Source organism: Miniopterus schreibersii (genome assembly GCF_964146895.1).
Source record: "Miniopterus schreibersii genome assembly, chromosome: 13".
Lineage (NCBI taxonomy): Eukaryota > Metazoa > Chordata > Mammalia > Chiroptera > Miniopteridae > Miniopterus > Miniopterus schreibersii.
The window spans coordinates 20,460,022-20,475,472 of NC_138113.1; positions in this window are offsets into that span (position 1 = coordinate 20,460,022).

Below are 15,451 nucleotides of genomic sequence, written 5' to 3' on the forward strand. Positions count from 1 at the left end.
TGGGCCACAACCACCAAGACTGGTCTGAAACAGCCATGAGACTCAGAGGGAAACTCAGGGAAACACCAAGTCTTCTAGGAGGGGCCCCACAGCATTAAAACAACTGCCAAGTGATGAGGAGACCTCCAACTGAGGATGCCAGCTTCTGACCAATGGATGAACTATTTACCTATCTCTCTAGTCATTAACTCCTAGACTAGAAATTGGAGTTGCCTACGACCCTTCCATTCTTTCTTAAGGACTTTAGGCCTAGGCTGAACTTATGGCCTATTGCCCATCTAGTTCAGTGCCATCATCTTATAGATGAGGAAACCAATGTGAATTCAAGGTCAGGTTGGAGGTAGGGTCTAGTTTCCTGGCTCCTCCTCAAAGGTTATTCCTTTTTCTCTACCCTTCTTATGGTCCTTTTTACTAATCTCACATCAAATATTCTCTCTTTTGTCCTCTCTGAGGGTGAGGGTCTTTTTTCTTATATTTCATTTTCTGAAGAGATAGCATTTACCACATGTTATTGACTTTAGCAGCATCAGAGCGAGCTTTGAGTGCCTGGTGCATCTGAAGATCTTATGAATAGTTAGTCAAGTCTCATCTAGTGATCTGGAGGGGAGCACACGTGGGATATAAAATTAAACCCCATGGACCTGTTGACCCATCCAAAGTCAGACAGCGGTGTTTGAAGCAATGAAATAGGGTTGATTTGGCAAGGCTTGTCCCAGAAGACTGTCTACCCTCCCACCCGGCACCCCCCAGGACTTTGTGCTTGCAATTCAAGTGTCTGGCTCCAGATGGCAGTGTTGTTCTGTTATGAATTTTAGACAACTTGCTATTCTGAGAAAGGTTTTAAATTTCATTCATTTATTTATTCATTCATTCAGAAAGTATTTGCTGAGTGCTCACAATATGCCAAATACTTTCTAGGTACTTGGAATATAGCAGTGCCCTCTTGGAGTTTATATTCTTGTGTAGGAAGATGATAAATAAATGAGAAAAACATTTAGTATATCAGGTGATAATAGGTGCTATGGAGAAAAATAAAGCAGAGAAAGGGAAAAAGGAGGGCTTGGATGGGGGATGTTGTGAAGTTAAAAGGGAGGTTCAGAGATGATAAGATTATAGAAATTGAGAGACAATGGAGGCTTTAAGCAGTGGGTGAATCATAGAAACAGAAAATGTTTGCATAGAAAGGGGCTTTAGATGGGGTTGTTATATTCGACACATGGGGAGATCAAAGCTCAGAGAGAGAGAATGACATGCCCAAAGTGAAAAATCTGGAAGGCAGAGGTTGACAGCCTTGAGTTCCAGTTCACTCCACCTATCCCTGCTGTCCCCAGTTCCTCCCAAATCCTACTTTGTTTCTGTGAGAGACCCTCCCTCAGTTTGGCAGAAACTATGAACTCACCGAATGCTGTTTGCTTTTCTTCCTGGGCACATTTTGCAGCCTACCTTGCAGTTACCATGTGCAGTTACTGAGTTCTGGCCAATGGATGTTAGGCAGGAGTGATATACACCAATCCCAGGCCTGGTCCCTAAAGACTCCCTATGTGATCTTCCATACACTCCTGCTTTCCCATCTGTGTGACTAGAAGGACTCCAGAGCCCTAGAGAATGCGGAGGCCACTGAGAGAAGAGGGACTGGGTCCCTGGATGGCTGCATGAAGAACACTCCATCACCCTGCTTTGGACTTTGACATGAGTGGGTCTGGTGTGTTATGTCATTGAGATTCGGGGGTTGTTTGTTACAGCAGCTAACTTACCCTAACTGTTACACCCATCATGACTGAACTGAACTGAATACATGTCCCACCAGCCTTAGCTCCCAGCACTATATGTAGGGACATCTGTTGTTTCTGACTGCCTGTGCACAACCCTCTTTTGCTTGGTATAGCTTCTTGGTGATGCTGTTTCTTATGGGGCCTCCCCAGCACCACGCAGAGGGGGGCATATGATCCAAGTGGCCAATCTGAATACATAATCTTCTTGGCCAAGTGATTGGTTTAAGGGAAGATACATAATATGATAAGAGCCTTGCTTAAGATTCAGGCTATGACCTAGCTGGTTTGGCTCAGTGGTTAGAGCATCAGCCTGTAGACTGAAGGGTCCTGGGTTTGATTCCAGCCAAGGTCATGTGCCTCGGTTGCAGGCTCCATCCCCAGCCCTGGTCGGGACATGTGTGGGAGGCAACCAGTCAATATGTCTCTCTCACATCGAAGTTTCTCTCTCCCTCTCCCTTCTACTCTTTCTGAAAAGCAATGAAAAAATATTGTTGCGTGAGGATTAAAAAAAAAAAAAAAGATTCAGTCTATGGATACTCAATATCCTCTGACTTACTGAGTGATAAGAGCCAAGAGAGCCTGAGGCTGCTGGAGCCACTGCCCAGAGAAAACCCGACACTGCCACATCATTCCAATCATGCCTGCAGCCTGGCCTACCTTCCATTTTCCCAGTTACAAGAGCCAATTATCTTTTTAATTAAAAAAAAAATTGATCCAGTTTGGATTTCTGTCACTTAGCACAGAAAGGGTTCTGATTAATAAGTTGTTATTGAACTCAGATGTATTGAGACCGACTGCTCATGTTCTGAGCCAAAGACTGGGATCAAACGGTGAGCAAATTAGACAGCAGCTGCTAGGACCTCCTGTCCTCACGTGCACATATATGCAACGGGAGGGCTCGAAGCCAATGTTAAGTAGCGGAACAATCTGTTCAAAAGTGGGGCCTCATTTTCCACTTTTTAGGTGGCTGGCTTATCAAGATGCGAGAGGAAATAGGTGCCTTCCTTTACGCTTCTGGAAAACCAGGCTTTTGAGCTCTTGAGGTTTGAGCTTTCCTGATCACCATGGGGAAGTAACAGTCTTTGGTCTGTGTTTCCGGCCAAATGGAGAAGTTGCTAGGCTGGGGTGGGCTGCCTGCCCTGAGATTGGAGAGCCTGTGCCCATCTGGTGGTTAAATGGTGCTTGTGTCAGAAGGGCCAGGAATGGGGCACGGCCTTTAGGGGTTGAGGGGCCTTTTGGAGGGAAAAGGAGAAATGTTGATTCTGTGGGGTTAAGGCATGAATTCCAAAGATCAGCCCCAGTAGAATTGCTGGAGGGGGACAGCGGCTGCTCAGTGCCTGTGAGAACTGGGCCCCAGGTGCCGAAGCTCAGGAACCTTGAGAAAGCTCCTCAGGTCAAGCCTGCTTCAGACTAGAGGGATCCCCCCTGCATGGACCAGTGGGCAGCACCAGGGACAACCATGCACAGATTAAGCCCCTACTATCTATTTTCATGGACGGGGCAAATCCTAGGGTCCTTCTGTAACTTTCTTCAGCAGCTTTCTATAACCTTTACCAATGTGGGTTTTAGCTAGATGTAATTTAACTTCGGAAATTTTAAAACACAACATTTCTTGAATCCTAAATTTAGTGGAGTGATTAATATTTGTATGTGAATGGTAATTACTGAGCTCTATGAATCTACATAATGGGGAATCTGACCAATTCCTGGCTCCCTTGTCTGATCTTCAGCTATTTTCTAATACATCGTGTTAATTGACCACCCAACAATCATTCTCAACTCCCTTCTCCCTTACCCTCTTCCAACCACAGAGGCTGAAAAAGTGATACTTTCCCAGACTCCTTTGTGGCTTAAAATGGTCATATATCCCAGTTCTGGTGGACAAACTCAAAATGGTCATGTAACCCAGTTCTGGCTGATAAGATGTAAGAAAAGTTTGCTCTGAGCAGTGGGGGTTGTGGGGGTTTTGAAGAGTGGGCATGGGAAAGCTTCCAAGAAAGATCAAGTAAGAAAAGCACATGAAGAGAGCTCTTTCCAAGTTGACCATCACCCTATATCCTGACTTGGGAGGCAGTCTTAAGAAGATGTGATATCTGGAGCTGTGGCAGCCATCGTGGAACCATGAGGGGGACAATAGAGAGAATTTGGACACTGACCCTGGCAAAGCCAGCTTGATAGCTTCCCACCACTAGACTTAGTAAGCAACTCTTCTTAGGGTTTAAGTCCCTCTTAGTCAGGGTTTCCGTTTCTTGCAGAGAAACACAGAGACTGTTATAGGCCCTGTGAAAATCAGTGGGCAGGCATTGTCCTTAGAATACAGATGAGACCCAGAGAGGTTTGGGACTTGCCTAAAGTGTCCTGATGTGGAAGGACATGGTGTCTCTGGAGGTGGCTGAGCAAAGAGTGGGCATAGCTGGGGCCGAAGTGGGGCATCTGGAACACCAGGAGAGGAGTAGGGAGTCACCACAAGTTCCTGAGCACGAGGGAAAGGTAGCCAGAAAGGCACAGGGAAGTCCTGGGGGACTTTGGCAGGTGAAACAACAAAGGGCAGCCCTCTTTCCAGCAGGGCCTTCCTCGTGGCTCTCTCCAGAGAGCCTGCAGGAAGGAAGGAAAGGCAGTGGCTGGGATTCAATGTAGACTAAAAAGACCTAAATTTAGATCAGACATCCAGGGAGACACTAGGAAATCTACTTGTGATTTTTCTCTCTGCAACGCTTTGTGCTATCGAGGCACATCCAGCTATAGCTTCTGTGTGACCCCCCCAGCAGTCCTTCATGTCTGAAAGGCATGAGAACATTCACTTACATGTGAGGCCACCAGGGCACAAAGCCACACGGTGGGATAAAGGCAAGAACCCCAGTCTCCTTGGCCCTGGTCTCAGCTGTCTCTCTGGGAGGGGGAAAAAGTAGCCCAGATTTGTACCATTCGTTGATTTCCATGGTGTAAATGCTTCCACCATGGCTGATTTTGCCAAAGTTTAAACAACTTTCTTGCAAAATTGCTGATATTAAGAGTTGGCTCTTGGAACCCATAGGGGTCTGCTGGCAATGGCCCCCCGCCACTGCCCCCCGTCCGCTGCCTCAGTTCAGGCCCACAGCACCGCCCCCACTTCTTCCTGGTGGGAGCCGGTCTGTCCCTCCCCGGCCCTGCCCCTGGCGGAGGTGTTCCAGCTCTCGGCCTCACAACCTGATGCCGCCACGGGTCCCTGACCTCGTCTCCGGTTTGCCGCCTCTGCTTTCCCCGAACCCTAACCCCGCATCCCTGCTCCTGATGCTCTTGGTAACTTGCTGATGGCTTGTTGTGGGACCTAGTCCCACCTTCCTCGGCCACAGCTGCTGCGTGTCACTGCCGGCCGGCCTGGATCGGCCCTGGGCGTTGTGTGAGGATAACAGTCACCCCTCTGACTTGAGAGGAGCTGCCTGGATGGCTGCAGATAAACACCCTGGGAGCTTCCTCTGCATGTCCTTCACATTCCAAATGTCACGCTTTTCTCTCACAGAGCCCAGAGCCCTCCAAAGCCTGGATTCTTACTTGTCTTCCTAAGTGCCATCCTCTCCCCTGCCCGCATTGACTTACTCTCTCCTTCACTGAGCAAGAAAACATCTCTCAAGTTGACCCATAGCTCCTCCAGCTCTTGGGGAAACTCTGTCCTTCCAACCCTGCCCTTCAGATTTATCTCAAAACCCACTCCTCCGTGCTCTCTCCCTGCCTTTATGAAGGTTTTATCATCATTCCAAGACCTAATCCTAACCACAACTACCAAAGCTTAGATCACCTCCCAGTCCCACTCCGGAAGTCCTGCTGCACTTCCAGCTGAGCTCCCCAGCGTGCTCAAGTAGTACTTCCTCCAGGAAGCCTTCCCTGATCTCCTCCCCTCTTCTCTCAGGGCTGGCTGTCCGATCTTTCTGTATCTTCAGCATACCTTGATTGCAATGCTCCTCCCACTGTGCTATAGCGTTTACTTGCTGGTCTCCCCCATTAGGCAATGTTTTGGGGGGAGAAGGAATAATGTCACTCTGTCTTGGAGCCTAACATGGTGCCTGGCATGCGGTAGGTACTTATAAACATGGGTTGCTTTGATGACTCTTGCAGTCATTTCTTTTGTAACCTGTCCTATTCCTCAAGGCTCCTCCCACCACATAGCTTTAGGCAGGTCCTATGGCTGGGGCACAACAGGCACTTGAAGGAGGGGGTTGGGCAGAGTCAGGTATGTGCCTGGTGTTTCTCCAGGCACACCCAGCTGTTGACTGAGGCATCTCGAGGGGCAGTCAAGTTTAAGAGAAAGGTTTTTGACATGCTCACAAGTCCTCACCCTATGTGATTATGAAGACCCTTAGAGGAGCATGGGGCCATGCACTCTCCGTGGAAGCTGGTGGCAGAATAGCCAAGGCAGGAGGGCTGAATGCCAGGCAGATCAGTTCCCAATGGCCCATCCTTATCCTGGAAAGGCCAAAGGAATCTTTGAATCCATCTGGAACACTAGAACCACTCACGAAGGTGGGACAAGCCCTCTCCCGCTCTCCTCCCCACTTCCACCCACTGGCCTGCCCCCTGAGCAGGAACTGTGGACTCCAGCTCCCAGCTGGAACCCCAAGAGCAGAAATGTTCTTTTGGTTTTCCTGTTGGAATCCCACGAGCAGGAATGTTCTCGTGGTTTTCCTGTTGGAATCCTCGGGGCAGGAATGTTCTCGTGGGTTTCCTGTTGGGATTCCATGAAAAGCGCTTTCATTCTTCCAGCCTCATGCCCCCAAAGTTTCAGGGGCACGGGATCCTGGGCCAGTCCCAAGTTTAGCCCCTCCCAGGCTTTGCCGACAGGCTCTGGGCATCTAATTAGTGTGGACACCTCCCAGAGGAGGGCCTCTTCAGCCGTGTAAGGTGCTGCTGCTGAGGTTTCTGAGCTAAGCTGCGGTCGTTTCTGTTCTGCTGCTATGAACAGGGTCTGCGGGGAGGTGGCTTGTCCTGCTCTGGAGTGGAAAGATAGGTTGGGCTCATGCTGAGATGGAGCCACACTGCCTGGGTCTGGAGGCTGGCTCCTTAGTAGCCAGCTGTTGAATCATCAGAAACTCTCTGAACCTCAGTTTCCTGAGTTGGATGGTAATCAAACCGATGCCCTAGAGTTGTTGTCAGGGGCAGGGGCACGAATGAGAGAACTCTCCACACCTTCTTTCACTGAGCCGGCGACCAGGTCCCACTCGCCACACCATGACATGGTGCAGCCACCCCGTGCGTTTGCTGAGCAAAACCTCTCTTTTTCCTCTGCAACATCTCATCCATCTCACAGCTCCACGTTTCCAGGACCCCTTTCTGCTCCCAACAGCTCTGGCCTGGTGTCCAGAGTCACTGGCAGGTCCCTGTGGGCCCCACTCCTGGCCCCACCCACCTGCAGCCACTTCCCTTGGAATTCCTGGCAGGCTGAGGGGCCTTCCTCAGACCATGGGTGTTTGAGGAAAGAGGTCAGAGCGAACTGTGTCCAGCTGGTGTGTGTAACCTTAACTGAGGCTCAGCTCCTGGGACTGACTCCGTGATTGTCCCACTGGGCCCTTGTGGGCAGGCCGCCCCACCCATCCTCCCCTCCCATCCCCTCCCCCCTCTCCCTCTTTCTCCTCCTCTATCCTCCTCCTCCTCATGGGCATCCCAGCCTTCTCCGCTGTCCCAGGGCACTTACCTACTCCCTTCCTCTTCAGAACAGCCGCCTCATTCACCCGCTGCCTAGAGTGGCCAGCCTCTCGATTGCGTCTACCCCCCAGCAAGTGGCTGGGATGCACCGCTCACCGGGTTCTGCCGAAAGCCAGCCTTCAGACTGCCAGCTAACACACCCTCCTGCGTTATTTCACCATTCACAGAAAGGATGGTTAGAATGTTATCTAAATGCTTACGTATCTGCCGTTGTCTCACTGAATCCCCACCCTGTAAAAAGTACCATTCCCATTTTCTGCATAAGGAAAATGAGGTTCTGAGAGCCTGAGCAACATTTGGTAAGGGGACCAAGTCAAGATCACAGCTCAGGTCTCTGGACTTGCACCCAGTGGCCCATGCAGGCAGCTCCCCTTCCTCTACTGGCCTCCTCTACGAGGGAGGCGTTGACTGCCAGGATCTCTCTCCGGGAGGAGGTGGAGCTGGGCCTGCATCCCATAATGGCAGCTGTGGAAGCAGAGCAGGGTCAGGGTGAGCCCAGGTGGACGGGAGGAAGTGCTTCTTGAGGGCTGCCTCCTGCCCCCAACTTGGGCCTCCTGAGACAGAAGGGCCCAGGCCCTTTACAGAGATGCTGGGCAGCTAAAGTGAATGCTGAGAGCTGTTCTTTACAGGGAATTGTCTTGCCTGAGGCACCCAGGATGATGGCCTCACCTTGGTTTCTTGCTTGCCCTGTGAATGGCTGGGGGCTGGGGTAGGCCATGAGTGAAGCCTGCCAGCCTATCTAGCTCCACCTGCTCCTCTGGGCTCTGGGCTCTTCAAATGTCCCATCAAAGGAAAGACATCCCCAGGGTGGGGAGGTGGAGGGCTTTGTGGGAGGCTGACCTGCCCTCACAGCGTGGGGAGCCAGGAAATTGTAGCGACCAGCAGGAAGGACCTGCCCCCACCCTCCAACTCTCAGGCCCTTCATGGTCTCACTGAAGACAGTACCATGGATGGATCAGGGTGGTCTCAAGGTCTGCCCTATGAGCAGGAAGTGTCATATGGTTCCATTAATTACACACTGCCTTCCTCTTGCCCGTTCTCACCAGACATCTCTGCCTCTGCCTCCTTCACCCCTCTGCTCTCCTTCCCAACATTCCCAACTCCGCCTCTCCCTGGGAATACTAGCAACAAGAGCCACCATTTATGGACCACACACCACATGCATTAAAGCTGCCATTTATCAAGCCCTCACTGTTCCAGGCATGTGCGAAGCATTACACACACACACACACACACACACACACACACACACACGCTATGTCAGTTAATCTTTGCAACACCCACATTAGGAAGGTACTAATATTGTCCACATTTTACCGATGAGAGAACTGAGCAGTAAAAACACCCATCCAAGGTCACCCCCAGTGAGTGTGGGGAGGTCAGTGTGACCCAAAGCAGGGCTCTCTAAGTGTGGGCTGAACAGAGCGTCCCAGGTGCTCAAAAGGACAGGGGAAAGCAGCTTCCTGGTCGGCCGCTGGGCTGGATGACCCTAACACTCTCACCCCACCCCTAGGCCATGGACCATGGGGCTGATAGAGACAAGAAACAGCCCACTGTGGGTGTCCCTCTGTTCTGGTCCCCTAGTGGTCACTCTTCCGTCTGTCTGTGGTGAGTTGTGGGCTGGGGGTGGGGATAGAGAAAGAACAACCTTCTCACTCTTCGACCTCACTTTATGTCTTTCCATCTCTCTGCACCTTTATGCTTCTGTTTCTTTCACCTTTATTTCTTTGTCTCACTCGGATTTCTTTCTTTCTTTCCATCTATCCACCTGTTTCTTGGTCCCAGTAGGCAGTGGAGACGGCCTCTGGCGCCCAGGTGGGGTCATGACCTCACAGCAAAAACCCTCAGACACTTGAACAGAGAGGGTCCTCTTTTACAGCTGGATTCTTTCAGCTCAGTGGTTCTTCCAAGCTCTGCCCCAGCCTGGTAGACCAACCTGGGGGCTTCTTTTTAGCACCTGGATGCATCTACTGCCCAAAGATTCCAACCCATAGATTTGGGGGAGCTGGGTGGCTATTGGAAAGCCGTTTCCTCTGTGTGTGGCACCCACCGTCTTCTACTGGGGACTCCCCAGGGCAGACGGGTGTCTATCGCCCCATCACATGGGGCCCCTCAGGGCAGGGCTGTGCCTCCATCACCACAGGAGGCCCCTACCTCTCTCCGATCCTCCATCTCTCACTCCCTCGATCCTTTCTGTTTCACTGGCTCTCCTTTGGGATCCTGGGCCTTTAATTTCATTTCCCTGCTTGCTGCTGACCAGTGCAGAACAGCAGGGGCTGCTTTTCCAGACACCCCTGAGAGAGCATTCCTGCAGGGCAGAAGGGCAAGCTGGGAAGAGGTCACCCTTGGAGAGTGGTGCTTTTTTGGCTTTTCTGAAAATTGTGAAAATGTGACTTTGTCTGAGCAAGTTAAAAAAAAAAAATCAGTGCCACCTCCCACAAACGATACTGTTTCTCAGGCCACGGAGCTGCAGTGGGTAGACAAATAAGACATTAAAAATAGCTTTGTGTTTCCCAATCTTATGGCCTCTGGGGGCTGCAGGGAGAGGCCTTGGCTGGGCTGGGTTTCGGGCCCATTGTCTGCCTGCCCTGGGCTAGGGGTGGGCATGGGGGCTGTTTGCAGGCACAGTAATTCCTGGTCAGAGAAGGGAGGAGAGGGAGGTCTTAGCGAGGGTGGGCAAGATAACGCACACTTGAATCGACTAGCTGTTTGGTGTTTATTTTAACTTTTCTAGGCCAAGAAATAGAGCACACTCCATCTTGAACTTCAGTTTCCATCAACATTTCCCCCACTCTACTTTCTCTTTTTTTTTCAAAAGTGTGCAGAGGAGACTGAGATATAAGGTCTTATTTCCATCTGGGCTTTGGCCCAAGGGCCTCGACCAAAAAGTTACTTAAGTCATATTTCCATCATCTGCAGATGGCTGTGTATTTATTTCTCACCAAAGTAAAATCCCAAATGGACTGCAGATATTTGCACGAGTCAAAACTGCTTCCTCCTGGCAGCATTGGGATGGGGCTTTGATCCTTCTGAGAAAACAGAAATGTTGGCCCCAGCCCGGCAACAATGGAGCCTTTGGGATTTTGCAGACGAACCCAAGACCTAGGTCTTCAGGGGTCCACAGGGGCCATATCCCAGAGACGGGAGCAGGGGCTTGGAGAAGCAAAGAGTGCAGAAATCAAAGAAGGTAGGGTCACTGGGCAGGTGACTGGCCCAGAATAACCCTCTGGAGGATGGCAGCCACCATATGAACTCTGAGCGCGACTGTGTGCAGAGGGAAAGGCAAACTGTGGAAAATTACTTGGGGAGAAACCGCTGCTCCTGGACACAGAGCCCTGCTGTTAGGCCTGTGTCGTCTGGCCTCCATTTCTTTCTCTGCTCTCTCACCCTCAGCGCGCTGAGCCTGGCCTGGGGAGGCGGCCCCTGGTTTGAACGCCTGGGCAGTTCAGCCCTGGGTCAGGGTGAGGCAACCTAGGTTGCCCCCAAGAGAGGGTTCCTCTCTGCCACCAGAGGTGAGCTCGTCTTCAGGGTGGAAATCCTCTGGGTGCCCCTTTCCCCTTCCCCAGGCCCTACCTCCTGCTTCCATAGGGAGAGGGTCTGAATGAAGATGGTAGGGGTGTGGGGTGGAGGGGCTCTCCAAGCTGAGGGAACTCACTTAAAGGCTAAGGAGGGAACCAGAGAAACAAAAAGGATGGTATAAGACAATACCAGAAGCTCAAGTTGTGATCTTTTCTACCCTCTCCCCTTTCCTGTTTCTCATTTTCATTGATGTCCAGTGTGTATTTACATGGTTCTGTTTCTTGATTTTTGTACCTTTGCAACAGTGCTGATTTCTGTAAAGTGAATCCCATGTTACCATTGTCATCGGTTATAAAATCATAGATGTGTCCCCATGACCATAGGAGGGTGGGCGTGCCTGTCCCCACTGGGAGTTGAAGGCTTTTCAGAGAAACAGAGCTGGACCCATGAAGGAGGCAGAACACTGTCAGTGCTGTTGTACCACTTCTAGAATGTTCCTGGCTTCCTCAGGGCTGTCCTTCACGCTAAGTTTTCCCAGCCCCACACAATTCCTCTTAGCCTGGGCCCTCTTGGCCTCACACACTGCAGGGCCTGAGCAGGACCCTGGGCCCCAGGGTCTGAGTTTCTGGGTGGAGCACCCTTGGTAAATTCCGCACCCCCGCCTGGGGAGCTGGGACTCAGCTCTCTTTCAGTTCAGTTTTCTGGCTCTCCTTGGCTCCTCTCAACCCCCGTGAGTCCACAGGCCCATTCCCCCACCCCAAACCCTCCTTCTCTCCCCCACATCTTGGCTCAACACTATTTTCCTTCAAGGCTTTCTTTCAATAGCACGCAGAGCTGGCCACCAGTGTCTCTGGCCTGGCCCATCTCGAAGCCTGACCCTGACTCATGGTCCCAGGTCCTGGCAGGACGTGGTTCACACCGGTTTAAAAAACCCTGGACGGCAAAGTTGCAAACCATCTGCACCCTCTTCTTCCGCTCGAGACGTTATTTATGTGAGCAGCTTTGTACTCGTTGCTAAATGTGGCCTGTGTGAAGGCTGTTAATTAACCCTTTGAGAAACGAGCTTCCCATCGGGGCAGGGACAGGAACACATTTGTAATCAGGTAGTTAAATGCTGAAGATTTATCTCACTTCAGATTAATGAAGCCAGAGGAAGGGGTAGAGGAGATGCCCTCCGAAGTGGTTTAAATAAAGCCCGTTTTGTGCACACAGATTGTCAGAAGGGCAGGAAATTCTAAATCAACTGTGCTCCTGGGCCTCAGTGCAGAGAGGGAGGTGTGTGTTGGAGGGAGTGGGGGTGGCAGGCCACCAAAGCCCGCTGGTGTTAAGTGTGGTGGCAGAGGTTGGCCATCAGGAGACAGGAAAAGGCAGCTCCCCTCCAGTGATGGATTGTGTGGTCATGGCATTTCTTTGGCCATCTGTAAAATGGGACCATGTCTTGCCCTGCCTTCCTCACAGGGCACTTGTGAGGGAGAGGGAGGAAAGAGTCTGAGGCTCTACCCAAATATCAAAAGGGTGATCATATTATAGAGGCATCTCAGGAGGGTGGAGTGACAAAGTAAGAGGTGGGACTTTCATTCCCAGTAGAGCCAGGAATGAGGGTCATTCTAGGATCTCAACAACTGGCTGAGTATAGTTTCCTCGATGCTGAAAACAGTCCTTCTCCTAAAAAAAGGACAGGACAACTTTTGGAGTGTCCCTCATCCTTGGTTTCCCAACCCAAGACCCATGGTTTCCCACCTTCCCAGATGAGCAGAGGGTGTTGCTGGATGGGGGTGGGGGGTGGGAGAGGGTAGACGGGAAGTCCCATTCTGTCTCGGCTGGGCATGGGGCTCAGGGCTTGAGTGGGCCACCGAAACCTATCGATATTTATAACCTTGACTCTTTACATTCTGTGTGAAGCGAGCCTAAAAAGCACCATTGAAAGCAAGGGCTTAGATGCCTGCACTCAGCCAAGCTTCCTGTCAAAGCCCAATGAGCCCAGAAAACAAAAAAATGTATTCATAGCTCTGAGCCTTCCCCTCTTCCCAGGCTTATTTCATTTGAAAATATTCGGAGTTGGAGAGAGGGGAGGAAAAGGAAGCGGAGTCCAGCCCAATCACCTTAGTGACCCTGCGTCTGCTGGCGGTGGGGGTGGGGGGTGGCATAACCTCCCAGAGCCACACGGTCACCAACTTATAAGGGCGTTGTGAGGAGTAGGTGAGATAATGCATAAGAACTTTAGTCGGAGGGGCACAAAAGAGTCCCCCCTCTCCTCACCGCCCCGTTCTGTTCTCCCCTGAGGTCTGCTTCACCCCTCCAACACATCCTTTATAATGTGCCCAGAGCAAAGTGAACCGGTATCTTGCAATGATTTTACTTAGACTTACCAAAATGATGATGAACCTTAAGGGGAAAAGAACCCAACTATCTCTATTTCAACCTTACTCATAAATGAAATAAAAGTGTACGTGTTAAGAGTTGTCGCTGAGTTAGCTGTGCTTTCCCAAGTTTCCAGGTGATTCTGAGGTGGGCTAACCTTTGAGAGCCACTGTTCTAGGCCATGCTCATTCTCCCCAGGCCGAGACACGAGGCAGGAGGGGGTGATGGCATTGCCCATTTGTAATGCCTCCCGGAGGCTTTTGCTAAAAGGCACGTGCTTCGGCCACCTCTTTCCTGTCTAGTCACTCAGTAGGGGCCCACAAGCCCACTCTTCACTCCAGGAGTGGGGACTTGTCCAGTGGAAGTCACTCCTGAATCCCCTTTCTGGAGGGCCCACCTCCTCACTCTGGAGGTCTGGGGAAGACTGAGAGCCTTTCTAGAATGTTTCTCATCCACACCCCTCTCCCACAACTCCCCACTTGGCGTCAGTAAAGCTGCCAGTCGCTTTCCCAGCTGGCAGGCACGTCTCAACAGAACTCTCTGGGTTGATGAAAATGTTCTGTATCTGTGCTGTCTAATATGACAGCCACAAGATGTGTTGCTATGGAGCACTTGAGATGTAGCTAGAGAGGCCAAGGAACTAAAATTTTAATTTTCTTTCATTGAAATTAATTTAAATTTAAATAGCCACATGTGAGTCATAACTGCTATACTGGACAGTGAAGTTCTAGAATCTCCATCAATACATTGGTCTCTGTGGCCTACTTTCCCTACACCTTTGGCATCGGATCCAGCCCTACAGACTTCTGTACCATTACACAGAGGGTAAACTGAGGCCCGATAGAGAGAGGGTACTCTGGGATGCAAAGAAACCTAGGGGAAACTGGGATCCACCCCCTACTCTGCCTTTTAGCCAGGTCGTTGGCCAGCAGCCCCATTGGACCCTGGCCTCTGGCCGAGGTGTGGGAGGTTGAATGTGATGAAACCCAAGCCCCCTTGGCTGGCGCCCAGCTGTGGTTTCACACTTGAGCTTCAGAGCTGGGCGGAGGCGGCTGGAGAGGACTGTCAGAGGATGGGAATTCGGGTGGCCTGGCCAGCAGGCCCTGGGAGCAGGAGCTGTCCCCAAGGGAGTTTCCAGGCCAAGCAGGCTTCCAGATTCTGTTGGTTCCTCCTGGCAGCTGACCCAGGCCCTCCTGGATGTCCCACTGTGGGAAGGGGCAGAGAGGGGACAATGAGGTGGCAGATGAGCATGTGTGACTACATGTAGTGAGTATGTGGAAAGGAAGGGGGTGATGGCTCTAGCTTTTCTAGGGAGGAGACCAGCCAGCTCCCTCTACCTTCCCCACCATCACCAATGGCTACATAATTTGCAGGGCCCAGTGCAAAATAAAAATGCAGGCTTCCTTGTTCCAAAGTTATTAAGGATTGCAAGAAGATGACATCAGAGCATCCAACCAAGTGTGGGGCCCTTCTGAACACAGGGCCTGAGTGACTGCAGAGGTTGTACCTCATGAAGCTGGCCCTCCCACCAATGCCAGAGAGACCTGTGCAGGCCTCGGAAAGGAGATAGGGCCTGTGTGGACCTATCTCCTGAGTCCACTCCTCTGACCTCAGCCCCATGGGGACTTCTGGAGGTAAAGGATTTGAGTCTTTTGTGTATCACATCTCCCCAAGTTTTCTCTTTGACAGGCTGATGTCCTCAGGCTAGGAGGAAGGCTTCAGAGAGACCATCTCAGCACCTGCCCTGACCCTGTCTCAACCTCAAGGAGGGGACAGGGAGGCAAGACACAGTGCAAGGTCATACAAGCAACACGTTTATTGAGTGTTTATTTCATGCCCATGGCCTATATTATCTCATTTGAGCTCCCTAGCACACCCAGAGGCAGTGATCCTGTGTGCCCCTTTGCAGATGAGAAAACCAAGCAGAACAGGGGCTTTCTGCACAGAAGGAAATGTTCTATATCTTGGCTGTGTTTGTTGCATGAATGTATACATTCATCAAAATTCATCAAGCTGAGCACTTGTGCATTTATTGAGTGTAAATTATTCTTCAATAAAATTTATTTATTTAAAAATATGCTTTAAAAACTGAGGTACAGAGACTTTGAGAACTTGCCCAAGCT